Here is a 15358-nt window from a genome sequence, read left to right on the forward strand (position 1 = left end):
TTGATTGTTGAACAGTTTACTGGATATCAAATTCTGGGTTGCTGTTATTTTCTTTAAGAACTGAAAAATAATTGCCCCACTTCTTTCTGGCTCTAAGATTTCAGATGAGAATTCTGTCACTAGAATTGGTGTTCTTGTACAGGCAGTATGTTATCATGGCTCTTTTCCAAACTTTTCTTTATCTTTAAAAGTTTAGTTTTGATGTCTTGCTATTGGTTTCTTTGCGTTTATTCTGCTTGGGGTTCTTTCAGCTTATTAAAACTGTAGAAATATCTTTTAACCAACATAGAAAATTTTGAGCTGATAAGTTTTAAAATACTTTCTCAGTTTAATTTCTTTACCTCTTGGAACAGTGATGTGAAAGATGAATCCTTTGTTATTGTCTCACAGGTCCCTGAGGCTCTATTCATTTTTCTTCACTATATTTTGTCTGAGTCTTTTGTTCAGATTAGTTGAATTCTGTTGATTGGCCTACAAATTATTGATTCTATTTTCTGTAGTTATGGTTTTTCTACTGAGTCTACCCACTAGGTTTTTTGTTTTGGTAGTTGTATTTTTCAGTTCTGTAATTTCCACTTGGTCCTTTTTTATAATTTTTTCTTTTGTTTCTAATTTTTCATTGTTTTAAGAGAATTTGAAGTTTATTATTATTATTACTACTATTATTATTGTGTTTTTTTTTGCAGTATGTGGGCCTCTCACTGTTGTGGTCTCTTCCGTTGCGGAGCACAGGCTCTGGACGCTCAGGCTCAGTGGCCATGGTTCACAGGCCCACCACTCCGTGGCATGTGGGATCTTCGCAAACTGGGACACGAACACGTGTCCCCTGCGTTGTCAGGTGGACTCTCAACCACTGTGCCACCAGGGAAGCCCTTCAGTTGATTATTGAAGCATTTTTATGACAGCTATTAAAAAATTCTTGTTAGATAGTTCCAGCACCAGATTGATTTACTTGTTGACATCAGGTGATTGTTTTTTCTTATTTGTTTTTTGATAGTATTGGTTCTTAGTATGAAGAACAGTATTCAGTTGTATTCTGGGCATTTTGTCTATCTTAGGAGATGCTGGGTTCTACTTAAGTGTTCTATTGTCGCAGTATGCTGCTAAGATCAAGAACACAGGTCCTGACCTACTTTTGTGGATTGTGGTTCTAATGATAGTTTAATTTTTAGAGCCTTTGTCATGTTGTTTTGGTCTGCTCGGCATATCTAGTGCCAGTAACCTTAGGGAACAGAAGGGGGTTCCCCAGGCTGACCTGCTAGGGTCTCTTGGTGAAGGAGCAGAGAATCTCAGGCACACAGTGACCAAGAAGCTTCCCTTGTCAGGTTCTTTCTGTGTTGGGATCACCCATGCCTCTGAGAGACAGAGAGTGATTCTTGGGTAGTGTGTGAGTTGTCAAGAGATATATCCTACTGTTGCCTAATTTCTCCACCTCTCTCCACTCTCTTCCTTGCTCTGGAATCTCTAATGGAAGGACATCTGGGTCCATTGGGATTCCCTTGATCATTTATTATTGGCAGTGTTCCCAATTGCTCTCTGCTTCTGATGGTGCTAGGTAGGCTTAGTTGATACTGTCAGAGAGACTCCTGTTTGATCAAGAAAAGGAATGAGCTAGGTTGGGGGTGGGGAAACATGGGGTCTGGGTCACCTTCTTTTGGGTGCTGGGACATGTCACCTTGTTACTCTGTTATTCCTTCAGTCTTGGGCTCCCAAACCAGCTTGCTATTTCCAGAATTCTCACCAGTTTCTGTTATTTTCAGGGATTATAGTTGTTTTTAGTGGGGAGAAGCTGGGAGAAACAGATCTGTATCATCTTGTTTAGATCAGAATTTTGGAAATCACTAATTCTTTTAGCTGTTTTTTTCTGGAGTTTATTTTTTTATTTTAAAAAACACATTAATTATGGGGTTGGCCAAAAGTTCCTTCAGTTTTTAAGTAAAAATAAAAGACACCTTTTTTATTTCACCAAGTACTTTACTGAACAACGTGTTCACCATTTTGTTCCACTACTTTCTGCCATTTTTCAGCCAACTTCATAATTCCATCTTCCCACAACTTTTGATCGTTTTGAGCAGAGAACTGTTCCAGGTGTCTTTTACAGTCTTCCAGGAAATTGAAAATTTTTCCGTTAAGAGAATTTTGTGAAGACTAAAATAATTGGAAAGCTGAAGGTGCAATGTCTGGTGAACACAGTGGATGTATTAGAACTTCCCAGCCAAACTGTAACTGTTTTTGCCTGGTTATCAAAGAAACATGTGGTCTTGTGTTATCCTGATGGAAGATTATGCATTTTCTGTAGACTAATTCCAGACACTTTTTGTCAAGTGCTGCTTTCAGTTGGTCTCATGGGGAGCAGTACTTGTTGGAATTAATTGTTTGGTTTTCCAGAAGGAGCTTGTAGTAGAGGACTCTCTTCCAATCCCACTATATACACAACCTCACCTTCTTTGGATGAAGACCAGCCCTTTGGTGTGGTTGGTGGAGGTTCATTTCACTTGCCCTACTATCTGTTCTGTTCCACATTACTGTACCATATCCACTTTTCATCACCCATCACAATTTGTTTTAAAAATGGAACTTTTGGGCTTTCCTGGTGGCGCAGTTGTTGAGAGTCCACCTGCCGATGCAGGGGACACGGGTTCGTGCCCCGGTCCAGGAAGATCCCACATGCCGCAGAGCGGCTAGGCCTGTGAGCCATGGCCGCTGGGACTGCGCGTCTGGAGCCTGTGCTCCGCAACGGGAGAGGCCACAACAGTGAGAGGCCCGTGTACCGCAAAAAAAAAAAAAAAAGGAACTGTTTTTTGCGTTTCAGTAGAAAATTGAATGTGGAAATACAGTCAAGAAAGTTTTTTTTTTACTTAACTTACGTGGAATCCAAACATCAAAGCGACTAACATAACCAAGCTGGTACAAATGATTTTCAACACTTGAATTGGATATTTTGAGTATGTCGGCTATCTCCCGCATGGTATAATGTTGATCTCAATTAATATCTCGATTTGATCGCTGTCAACTGCAGATGGTCTACCCAACCGTGGAGCATCGTCCAGTGAGAAATCTCCAGCATGAAACTTCGCAAACCACTTTTGACATGTTCGATGAGTCACAGCACCTCCTCCATACACTACACAAATCTGTTCTTGCATTTCAGTTGAGTTTTTACCTTTATTGAAATAAAGCATAATATGCCGAAAATGTTGCTTTTTCCTTCCATCTTTAATATTAAGATGGCCACACAAAAATTCACCAACTTTGGCAAGTTTTTTTTTAATGCATGCTGATGTGACAGCTGTTACAATACAGTCTAACAAAATTGTTTCGAATGAAGTTAAAGACAATTAAGTACTACTACAGCCATTTTATGGAAAAAAAACAAAAGCACTTGGGCCCAACCCAATATTTAATCTGTTGATTACCTAGTATGGCAGATGAGGACTTAGCTATTTTATGTGAGCATTCCATGTCTTTGTTATCCTTTATTGTTATGTTACAGTTTTTTGCTAAACCAGAAATAAACATTAATATGATCACATAAATGTGGCCCATTGAAGACTCAAGTAGTGTACTTTGTTTCATTCTTGTGCAACCATTATTTTAATGTAGTAAATCATTGCTACATGTTTTTCTTTACATCATTTTTTACTTAATTATAGGTAATTAAAAATTTTTTACGCCTGTCCCTAGTCAGGCAGTATGGCTTATTTTCTCCTTTTGCGTGATATATTCTGTAGTGTCTTCCTAACAGTGTGTTAAAATTTCTTTGAATTCTGCATGTCTGAAAGTTTCTTTATTTTGTTCCCATAGTTGATTAATAATTTGGCTGAGTAGAGAAATCTAGATTGAAAATCAGTTTTCCTCAGAATTTTTAAGGCATTGTTCCAGTGTCGTCTTATGTCCATTTTGTCTTAAATGACTCAAGTTAATTAAAATATAAGTGCAGATGGAGTTGGAGCTAAGTATATTCAAGGCCCACATACGTATTTAGGAAAAGCAAGTTAAAACTTAATTCAGTACTCTTAATACTTGCTTCATAATTTGGGTTTTGATCAGGAAAGCTAATGGGTTGGGATGTAGGGAGAAAAGTTTGGAAGTGTGGAAGACACTCGGTGAAAGAGGTAGCTAAAGAAACTTAGGGAAGAAAAAGTATGAAGTGAGTAGTTAGATTGTTTTCTGATGTCTTGTTAACTTGCTCTGAAGTTCCTAGTCCAAGTATCATTGTCTTTTTTTTCTTTTAAAAATTTATTTATTTATTTTAATATCTTAAGTGGGGTATAATTGCTTTAAAACGTTGTGTTAGTTTCTGATGTATAACAGAGTGAATGAGCTGTACCTATACATATATCCCCATATCTCTTCCCTCTTGCGTCTGCCTCCCACCCTCCCTATGCACCCCCTAGGTGGTCACAGAGCATGGAGCTGATCTCCCTGTGCTCTGCGGCTTCTTCTCACTAGCTAGTTATTTTACATTTGGTAGTGTATGTATGTCCATGCCACTCTCTCACTTCGTCCCAGCTAACCCTTTGCTCTCCTCATGTCCTCAAGTCCATTATCTACGTCTGCGTCTTTATTTCTGTCTTGCCCCTAAGTTCTTCAGAACCATTTTTCTTAGCTTCCATATATGTGTGTTAGCATACGGTGTTTGTTTTTCTCTTTGTGTCTTCACTCTGTATAACAGAGGTCCGTCTGTCTCACCAGAAATAACTCAGTTTCGTTTCTTTTTCTGACTTACTTCACTCTGTACATATGACAGACTCTAGGTCCATCTACCTCACTACAAATAACAATTTCGTTTCTTTCTATGGCTGAGTAATTTTCCATTGTATATATGTGCCACATTTTCTTTATCCATTCATCTGTTGATGAACACTTAGGTTGCAACTTCCATGTCCTGGTTATTGTAAATAGTGCTGCAATGAATATTGTGGTGCGTGACTCTTTTTGAATTATGGTTTTCTCAGGGTATATGCCCAGGAGTGGGATGGCTGGGTCATATGGTAGTTCTATTTTTAGTTTTTTAAGGAATCTCCATACTATTCTCCATAGTGGCTGTATCAATTTACATTCCCATCAGCAGTTCAAGAGGGTTCCTTTTTTTCCACACCCTTTCCAGCATTTGTTGTTTGTAGATTTTTTGATAATGGCCATCCTGACTGGTGTGAGGTGATTCCTCATTGTAGTTTTGATTTGCATTTCTCTAATGATTAGTGATGTTGAGCATCGTTCATGTGTCTGTTGGCAATCTGTATAGCTTCTTTGGAGAAGACCTAAACGGTCTTCTGCCCATTTTTGGATTGGGTTGTTCTTTTGATATTGAGCTGCATGAGCTGCTTGTATATTTTGGAGATTAATCCTTTGTCAGTTGCTTTGTTTGCAAATATTTTCTCATGATTTGATTTAAAATCTTCATTAGCTTCTAGACACTGCTCTTAGTTTGGGGGAACTATTTAAATAACCAGCAGGGGGAGTACTTATGTTCCTTTTGCAACAGGAACTCAAGCTGGAAAGATAGTTGGGATTTTAATATGTGCAGTTTAGAACAGCAGTTAAAAAATTTTTTTTGTTGTTTTTTTCTGATAGTAAAAAAAATATGCACCTATTGTAGAATAGCTATGAAAGAAAATACCATAGAAAATAACATGTAAATCTACAATCAGGTGAGACAGGCACTTTCATGTATTTCCTGTTAAACTTTTTTCCTCTCAATGCTTTTTTTTAAAGTTTTTTTTTAAAAAATAGATTTATTTATTTTTGGCTGCATTGGGTCTTCATTGCTGCGTGCGGGCTTTCTCTAGTTGTGGCGAGTGGGGGCTATGCTCACTGCAGGCTTCTCATTGCGGTGGCTTCTCTTGTTGTGGAGCATGGGCTTTTGTAGTTGTGGCACGCGGGCTTGAGAGCACAGGCCCAGTAGATGTGGCGCACGGGCTTAGTTGCTTCTTGGCATGTGGGATCTTTTTGGACCAGGGCTCGAACCCATGTCCCCTGCTTGGCAGGCGGATTCTTAACTACTGTACCACCAGGGAAGTCCTCTCAATGCTTATATGTACTGCAAAATTGATGTTACTCTTTTAAAACTTAGGGTCATTAGCGTTACATAGATACTCTTTTTTTTTTGCGGTTCGCGGGCCTCTCACTGTTGTGGCCTCTCCTGTTGCGGAGCACAGGCTCCAGACGCGCAGGCTCAGCGACCATGGCTCACGGGCCCAGCCGCTCAATGGCATGTGGGATCTTCCCAGACCGGGGCATGAACCCGTGTCCCCTGCATCGGCAGGTGGACTCTCAACCACTGCACCACCAGGGAACCCCCATAGATACATTTTTGAAAATCAATCTGAATATTCTTTTCCATCCTGATAAGATCAGAAACAGAACATTTATTCTTGTGTATAAACAAGATTTCTATTGGCTTCTCGTAAAGTTGTAGATTTTAATTTCTGTTCTTTTAAGGAGCAGAACCTCCAGAGCATCAGAAAATTCCTATTAAGCCAAGAAAGGCAGCAGAATACAATGTCTATCTTAAGGATACAACTAAAACGTATATAATCAGAGGACGCAAATAGGGCAGCAGTATATTAAAACAGTTGTGTCAGGTTGCTGGCTTGGTGCCTGGTACATAATTTTGCACTCAGTTTTTGGAATGGACAAAATAGTGGAAAAGGGTGATGCTTTAAAAATTTTATTGTAATGTTAAGACAAATAAAAATGGAGTACTTTTGTAAAGATTGAAACACACATGAACAATTTCTTTAAAAAGTTATGTGTAAGAAAGCCTGTCCAGTTGGTATAGCTCTAGATTATCTCCTCTTAAAAGCTATGACCGACAAAAACAGTACATAGTATCTACCCAGTAACTAATTTATTTATAGAAATAAGAGAAACATACTTAGTGCTTGAGTTCTGGCCACAATTTTGCCAAGATCTCAAAAATATTTATCTTTGAACATTCTGTATAAGTCCCTCCTTATTTTGAACCAGTTTTGCTGAATTCTGCATTCAGTTCTTGTCAGTTATGCATTAAAATAACATAGGTAACAAATGTACACTTATCAGTGTGGAGGAATCCATTAATCAAAGGGAAAACAGTTTTAAGGAGAGGTTAATGAAGAAATCACATTGCAGTAGTTGAACAATAAAATCTTTGTGTTGACAAATCTCTATATAAGTGTTTTGGGGAAGAGAAGGAGGAAGGGATAGCATGATGGGGTGAGAGAGAGTTAAAAAAAAGTTAATGAGAAACTTGTTCATGGTTGAATGATGGCCTAAGGGGTGGAACAGGTTAAGATAGGAAACTTTGGAATCCTGAATGCAGTGTCTCATGACTGGCATCCTGTTCTTCATATTGAGGATTTTCTTCTTATAGTCTCAAGACGCTGGGATGTAAAGCTTTCTGTTTCTTCCTCAGCCTTTTAAAAAATTCAGTAGAGCCTATAGCATTTTTACTTTTTTACCCAACATTGTGTATTTTACTGCAGCAGAATATTCCAAGCATGTGCAGAGAAGCTTGTTCTGTGTTTAGTTTACCTGTATGGTAAAGCCGTACAGGTTGGATTTTTTTTTTTTTTTTTTTGGCTGCATTGGGTCTTCGTTGCTGTGTGTGGGCTTTCTCTAGTTACGGTTAGCGGGGGCTTCTCTTGTTGCATAGTGTGGGTTCTAGGTGCGCAGGCTTCAGTAGTTGCGGCACCTGGGCTCAGTAGTTGTGGCTCGCGGGCTCTAGACCACGGGCTTAGTTGCTCTGTGGCATGTGGGATCTTCCCAGACCAGGGCTCGATCCCGTGTCCCCTGCATTGGCAGGCGGATTCTTAACCACTGTACCACCAGGGAATTTCCTAGAGGTTGGATTTTAATTCAGTGTTCTTGGTGGTGGTTCTCAAACTTTAATAGTGCTTAACTCACCAGGGTGGTTGGTGGGCCTCTCATCACTCAAGGTTTTAATTTGGGATTTGAGTATCTACTGTCTCCAAAAGCATACGTGGTGATTCTGATGTGCATTGCCCTTGATTGCATTTTAAAAATTGGGGTCAAATAGAATGAAATTTACTATTTTAACAATTTTTAAGTCTTTGATCTGTGACATTAAGTACCTTCATGTTGTTCTGAAACTATCACCACCATCCATCTCCAGAACTTTGCATCATCTGAAACTGAAACCCTTTACCCATTAAACAACAACTCCTCATTTTCCCCTCCCTGCAGCCCCTGGCAACCACCATTCTACTTTATGTCTCTGAGTTTGATGACTTTAGGGACCTGATATGAGTGGAATCATAATTTTTGTACTTTTGTGTCTGGCTTATTTCGCTTAGCTTAATGTCTTGAAGGTTCTTCCATGTTGTATCGTATGTCAAAATTTTTTTCTTTCTTTAAGGCTGAATGTAGTCCGTTGTATGTATATACCACATTTTATTTATCATTCATCCATTGATGGACATTTAGGTTGTTTCCACCTTTTGGCTCTTGTGAATATGGCACTATGAACATTGTTGTGGAAATATCTGTTTGAGTTTCTCAATTCTTCTGGGTATGTGCTGGATCATATGGTAATTATAGTTTTAACTTTTGAGGAGCCACCATACTTTTATCCACAGTGATTGCATCATTTTGTATTTTTATTAGAATGTACAAGGGTTTCAGTTTTTCCATATCCTTGCTAGTACTTGTTATTTTCTGTTTTTTTAAAAAATTCTTAAAATTTTAACTTTTTAAAATAGTAGTCATTCCTAATGGGTGTGAAGTGGTACCGCATTGTGGTTTTGATTCACAATTCTCTCATGATTAGTGATGTTGAGGACTTTTTCATGTGCCTATTAGCCATTCATATATCTACTTTGGAGAAATGTCTCTTTCAGGTCCTTTGCCCACTTAAAAATTGAGTTGCTGGTCTTTTTGTTGTTGAGTTGTTAGGAGTTCTTTATGTATTTTGGATATTAGTTCCTCATCAGATCTTGGATTGCATCTTAAGAAATGCTGGCTTGGGGTAAGGAGTTTGAATTGTGGAGTCAAACCAGCCTGTGTGTGAATCTTGGCTCATGTGTCAGTTCCCTTGCATATTAAAACTGTCAGCTACCAGTCTGGAGTGATCTGCCTCTTTCTTTGATCTCTCCTTGTCCTCTATGCATGAGCACCAGTTTCAGACTTCACCTGGGGACTCCTGAGGTCGCAAACCTAAAATGTGTCAGGATTTCATTCCTTTTTAAGGCTGTGAATAGCTTTTCTTTATATGTACATGCTTATTTTGTTTATCCATTCATCCATTTGTGGACATTTGGGTTGTTTCCAGTTTTTAGTTATTGTGAATAATGTTATTTTGAACTTTGAAATTTAAACATACATTTGAGGGACTTCCCTGGTGGTCCAGGGGGTACGACTGCACGCTCCCAATCCAGGGGTCCTGGGTTTGATCCCTGGTCAGAGAACTACTAGATCCTGCATGCATGCCGCAACAGAGTTCGCATGTGGCAACTAAGAAGTCTGTGTGCTGCAACTAAGGAGTCTGCATGTCGCAGTGAAGATCCCGCATGCTGCAACTAAGACCTGGCACAGCCAAAATAAATAAGTAAATATTTTTTAAAAACCCCAAACATCCATTTGAGTCCCTGCTTTCAGTTCTTCTGGGAAATCAAATTGCTCAGAAGTAGAATTGCTAGATCCTGTGGTAATTCTATGTTTAATTTTTTGGAGGACCCACTGTACCATTTTCTGTAGCAACTGCATCATTTTGTATTTCTACCAGCAATGCACAGGGGTTCCAGTTTTTTCCATGTCCTTGTCAATACTTATTACTTATTTATTTTTTGACAGTAGCTATTATAATGGGTGGGAGTTGGTATCTCACATTGTGGCTTTGATTTGTGTTTCCTTAATGAGTAATGATATCAAACATCTTTTTATGTGATTGTTGGTCATTTGTATGCCCTCTTTGGAGAAATGTCTATCAGACTTTTACCGAGTTTTAAACTGAGTTGTTGAGTTGTGGGAGTTCTTAATATAGTTTGGGTACTAGATTCTTAGTTGGATATGTGATTTGCAAATGTTTTCTCCCATTATATGAATTGTCCTTCTACTTTCTGATAATATGTTCTGAAATTCATAAGTTTTAAATATTGATGAAGTTTAGTTTATTCATTTTTTGTTAACTTGTCCTTTTGTGTCATGTCTGAAACCACTGCTTGTACTAACTTCTGTTATTTTTTGTCAGACCCTTGACAAATCATTTGACCACAGATGTATGGGTTTTTCTGGACTATGAATTCTGTTCCATTGACTGGGTCTGTTGTTATGTCTGTACCACAGTGCTTTGATTACTATTATTTTGTAGTAAGTTTTGAAATTGGGATGTGAGTTCCAGTCATGGAACTTTTGTGGTTTTCTCATAGAGTCAGGAGGAGTTACATGTTTGGTATCAACGTGTGACCATATAGATGAGCTATTGTTAAGCAGGGAACCTCACCTGAGCCTTGGTGTCTTTTTACTGGGGCTTTGCTATGGACTGCATATTTGTGTTCTCTATTTCCAACCCCCATTCATATGTTGAAGCCTAATCCTCAATGTGGTAGTATTTGGAGGTGGAGTCTTTGAAAAGGTAGTAGGTCATTAGGGTGGAGCTCTCATGAATGCGATTAGTGCCCTTATAAAAGAGGTTCCAGAGAGATACCTCCTCCCTTTAGCATCAGTGAGGAAGTGAGCCTTTGCCAGATTTCACCACTAACACTGAATCTGCTGACATCTTGATCTTGGACTTCCGAGCTTCTAGAACTTGAGAAGTGTTTGTTGTTTATAGGCTACCTACTTTATGGCATTTTGTTTTAGTAGCCCGAACAACTAAGGCTCCATTATGTAGACATAAATGGCTGATCTCAGTCTCCAGTTCTTCTGTGTGTGACTCAAAGCCTCCACTCTAAATCACACTGTCTTTCTGGTGTCACCAGCCCCCATGCTAACAGTATGGGGTGTGATTAGCCACCACCCTAAATCACATTATTAGACTGGTGTAACTGAAGCTCTCAGGCAAAGAAAGACACTTCTATCATCCATGGTATTCCAAGGGCATAGACATTACTTTCCAGAAGCAAAGGACAAAGGCTAGACTTGTTTGTTTGTTTTTTGGCCGCTCCATGTACCTTACAGGATCTTAGTTCCCTGAGCATAGATCAAACTCAGGCCCCAGCAGTGGAAGCACTGAGTCCTAATCACTGGACCACCAGGGAATTAATTCCCTAGCCTTCCTTTTAGGTGAGGTTAGATTCTTTACTGCATGTTTACTTTTTCAGTCTTTCCCTAATAAGTATTTTACCCATGGTTGTCTTTCTTTTCACACCTTAAGAGCCCATGTTTATGACAAACACAAATCCTCTTCTCAGTCTGCAAATGTCTCTCCGTAATTCACATTCATGTGCCCTCATTTTGAAGTGAGTTTGTGATTGCTGCCTTAACTCACAGAGTTACTGTAAGGCTTCAGTGAGGGAAAGAAATTAAAAAGTGTTTTTTAGAATTAATCTCTGCAACCTTCGTACTGCCTCTGCATGTTTATACTAACTTCTGTTATTTTACTTCTCTGTATTGTGTTTTGTGACAGGTCTAATGATCATATTGATTTCTTGAGGACAGAGTTCATGATATTTCTCTGTGTTTTCTGTGCTTACCTGATTACAAGCACTGGTTTGTTCAATTTAGTTTTCAATAATAGCAAAAATATATTAAATTTCGTTTGTTTTTAACCACCAGAGTGGCTGCATTTGGTTGTGCAGGTTGAAAACTGCAGTGCCCGCAGAGGCCCCATTCATAGTCATGTCCTGCAAAATTTGTATATTTATTATGCTACTCTTTCAGTAGATGGCAATAAAGCACCTTTTCTAATAAAATCAGTATGTTATGACAATTTTCAAATATATGGAAGTACAGTGACTTGAGAAGGGAGTGTCTTTTTCTCATTTGCAGAAAAATGTAGCCCTATTAAGAATAGGTCCTTGGGCTTAAACTAGCTTGAATTTTGATCCTGGCTTTGCTATTTACAGATATATGATCTTGAAAAATGTCTTCAATAGTTATTTTCTTTATCTGTAAAATAGAATTAATACTACTCATTTCAGCCTAAAATATCACCTAGGATCTGTATGAGGTAATAGACATGAAACATTTGCAGTAATGTCTGGCAGGTACTGAATTATCTAGTCTGTTCAGGCTGCTGTAACAAAAATGCTATAGGCTAATGGCTTATAAACAATACAAATGTGTCACAGTTCTGGAGGCTGGGAAGTTCAAATTGAAGGTGCCAGTACATTCAGTGTTTGTTGAGGGCCCACTTCATGGTTCATAGCCATCTTCTTTCTGTCTACACGTAGTGGATCTCTTTAGTACCTGTTTTATAAGGGCACTAATCCCATTCATGAGGGTTCCATCCTTGTGAACTAAGCACCTGTCAAAGTCCTCACCTCCAAATACCATCACATTGGGGATTAGGTTTCAACATACGAATTATGGGGGGGGGGACACAAACATTCCATCTGTAGCATAAATATTCAGTTTGTGATAGCCAAATGATTGTGCTTCTTTTCATTGGAGCTGGTTTTACTTTAGTAGTGTGTGATTACAGAATTATATCTGAGGTGGTTTACAATCAGGTAAAAGTTATTTATTTGGTTGCATGAGGTCTTATTTGTGGCAGGCAAGCTCCTTAGTTGCAGCTCGAGGGCTCCTTAGTTGTGGCTTGCTGGCTCCTTAGCTGTGGCATGCGAACTCTTAGTTGTGGCATGCATGTGGAATCTAGTTCCTGGACCAGGGATCGAACCTGGGCCCCCTGCATTGGGAGTGCAGAGTCTTAATCACTGCGCCACCAGGGAAGTCCCATAATTAGGTAAAAGTCTTAATTCGGGTGGGCCGGCTCATGCGTGGGAGTCCATGTGGGCGCCTGCGTGGCAGGGAGCAGTGCGGGGTCGCTGTGGCAGAGCTGCAGCAGCTCCGGGTGCAGGAGGCGGTGGACTCTATGGTGATAAGTCTGGAGAGAGAACATCCAGAAGATGCAGGGCCTCATGTTCTGGTGCAGCGCTGCCTGCTGTGAGGATAGCCAGGCGTCCATGCAGCAAGTGCACCAGTGCATTGAGCACTGCCATGCACCTCTGGCTTAAGCCCAGGCCCTGGTGACCAGTGAGCTGGAGAAGTTCCAGGAGCACCTGGCCCGGTGCATTATGCATTGCAATGACAAAGCCAAAGATTCAATAGATGTGGGGAGTAAATAGCTTCAGGTGAAGCGGCAGCTGGAGCGTTGCATGACCACGTGTGTGGATGGCCACATGAACCTCATCCCAACCGTGACCAAGAAGCTGAAGGAGTCTCTCTCATCCATTGGGAAATAGATGTCTGCTATTGGCCATTGGGGCTGAAGGCAGCAATCTATTTAAAAAGAGGAATGGGGATTTGGGTTTTCTAAGGAAAGTTTATAAATGAGGAAGTTAAGGATGGCAGCAAGTTTAAGGCCTATATCACTTGCCTTTGGACACTGGTTCCTTTGTGTTTGAAACCTAGAAAGTGAAAAAACCTGGTGCTAAAATTGGGGTCAGAGATAGCAGGGGAGAGTTTTTGTGAACCTGAATTTCACGTGGCAAGTGCTTATCCTGGCAACAGGGCGTCTCCCTTGTACCAAATCAGAGCCCTCCAAGGTACCAGATTCTCATAGTACACAGATACCAACAGGGTGGCACGTTCATCTGACCTGCTTATGATCCGGTAGAGTGTGAGGAGAGCTGTTTATATTCGTCAATCTCCTGTTTACCAGAAGGATCACTACAACATTTTCCACAAACTGGAAATAAAACAAAATCCATGAGGTCACTAATTTAGAATGGGAAAGGGGGCTTCTGGAGCTTTGTTTTGCGTGGTTTTGTCTTATATACAAGGGCATGAAATTACTTTAAGATGTAGAGTTGGTAGAGGTAGTTTGGATAAAAGCTTTGAAAGGGTGCTTGTGGATATTCATTTCTGGCCATCAGGATGTGGATGCACATTTCTTAAAATTCTCACACATGACATCTTTCAGCCGGGAGACCCTGCTAAATTATAAGAAGCACTGTCACACTGGTAGGGGAAGCAAGTTGCTGCAAATGGCATTATTTCATTCTTTTTTTATGACTGAGTAGTATTTCATTGTAATTGTATACCACATCTTCTTTATCTGTTTATCTATCAGTGGATATTTAGGTTCCTTCCGTGTCTTGGCTGTTGTAAATAGTGCTGCTGTGAACACTGGGGTGCATGTATCTTTTTGAATTAGAATTTTCTCTGGATATATGTCCAGGAGTGAGATTGTTGTATCATATGGTAACTATTTTTAGTTTACTAAGGCACCTCCATACTGTTTTCCATAGTGGCTGTACCAATTTACATTCCTACCAACAATGTAAGAGGGTTCCCTTTTCTGTATACTCTAGCATTTATTATTTGTAGACTTTTTAATGGGATGGCCATTCTGACCAGTGTGAGGTGATACCTTATTGTAGTTTTGATTTATGTTTCTCTGATAATTAGCAGTATTGAGCATCTTTTCATGTGCCTATCGGTCAGCTGTATATCTTCTTAGGAGAAATGTCTATTTAGGTCTCCTGCCTATTTTTTTTTTTTTTTTTTTTTGATTGGGTTGTTTGGTTTTTTTGTTACTGAGTTATATGAGCCAATTGTGTAATTTGGAAATTAAGCCCTTGTTGGTTGCATCGTTTGCAAATATTTTCTCCCTGCCCATAGTTCGTCTTTTCGTTTTGTTTATGGTTTCCTTTGCTGTGCAAAAGCTCATTAAGTTTGATTAGGTCCCATTTGTTGATTTTTGTTTTTATTTCTATTGCCTTGGGAGACTGACCTAAGAAAACATTGCTACAGTTTATGTTAGAGAATGTTTTGCGTGTGTTCTCTTGTAGGAGTTTTGTGGTGTCCTATCTTAAGTATTTAAGCCATTTTGAGTTCATTTTTGTGTGTTGTGTGAGGGAGTGCTCTCACTTATTGGTTTATATGTGGCTGTCCAGCTTAACCAATGCCATTTGCCAAAGACACTGTCTTTTTTCTGTTGTATATTCTTGTTTCCTTTGTCAAAGATTAAATGACTGTAGGTGTGTGAGTTTAACTCTGGGCTCTCCATTCTGTTCCACTGATCCATATGTCTGTTTTTGTGGCAGTATCACGCTGTTTGATTACTGTAGTTTTGTAGTATTCTTTGAAGCCCAGGAGGGTTATGCCTCCAGCTTTGTTCTTTTTCCTCAGGATTGCTTTGGCAGTTCTGGGTCTTTCATGGTTCCATATAAATTTTAGGATTATTTGTTTTAGTTCTGTGAAGAATGTCATGGGTAATTTGATGGTAATCACATTGAATCTGTATATTGCT

General features: G+C 39.4%; 1 protein-coding gene and 1 pseudogene across 24 annotated transcripts in view; both read left to right on the plus strand.

Moving 5' to 3' along the window:
- The window catches only part of SPIDR (scaffold protein involved in DNA repair), a 374802-nt gene that overhangs the window by 13402 nt on the left and 346042 nt on the right, over nt 1-15358 (plus strand). The gene's annotated exons all lie outside the window — the stretch shown is intronic.
- On the plus strand, nt 13023-13346 carry LOC131743886 (protein FAM136A pseudogene; annotated as a pseudogene).

This window comes from Kogia breviceps, chromosome 17 (assembly GCF_026419965.1).
Source record: "Kogia breviceps isolate mKogBre1 chromosome 17, mKogBre1 haplotype 1, whole genome shotgun sequence".
Classification (NCBI taxonomy): Eukaryota; Metazoa; Chordata; class Mammalia; order Artiodactyla; family Physeteridae; genus Kogia; species Kogia breviceps.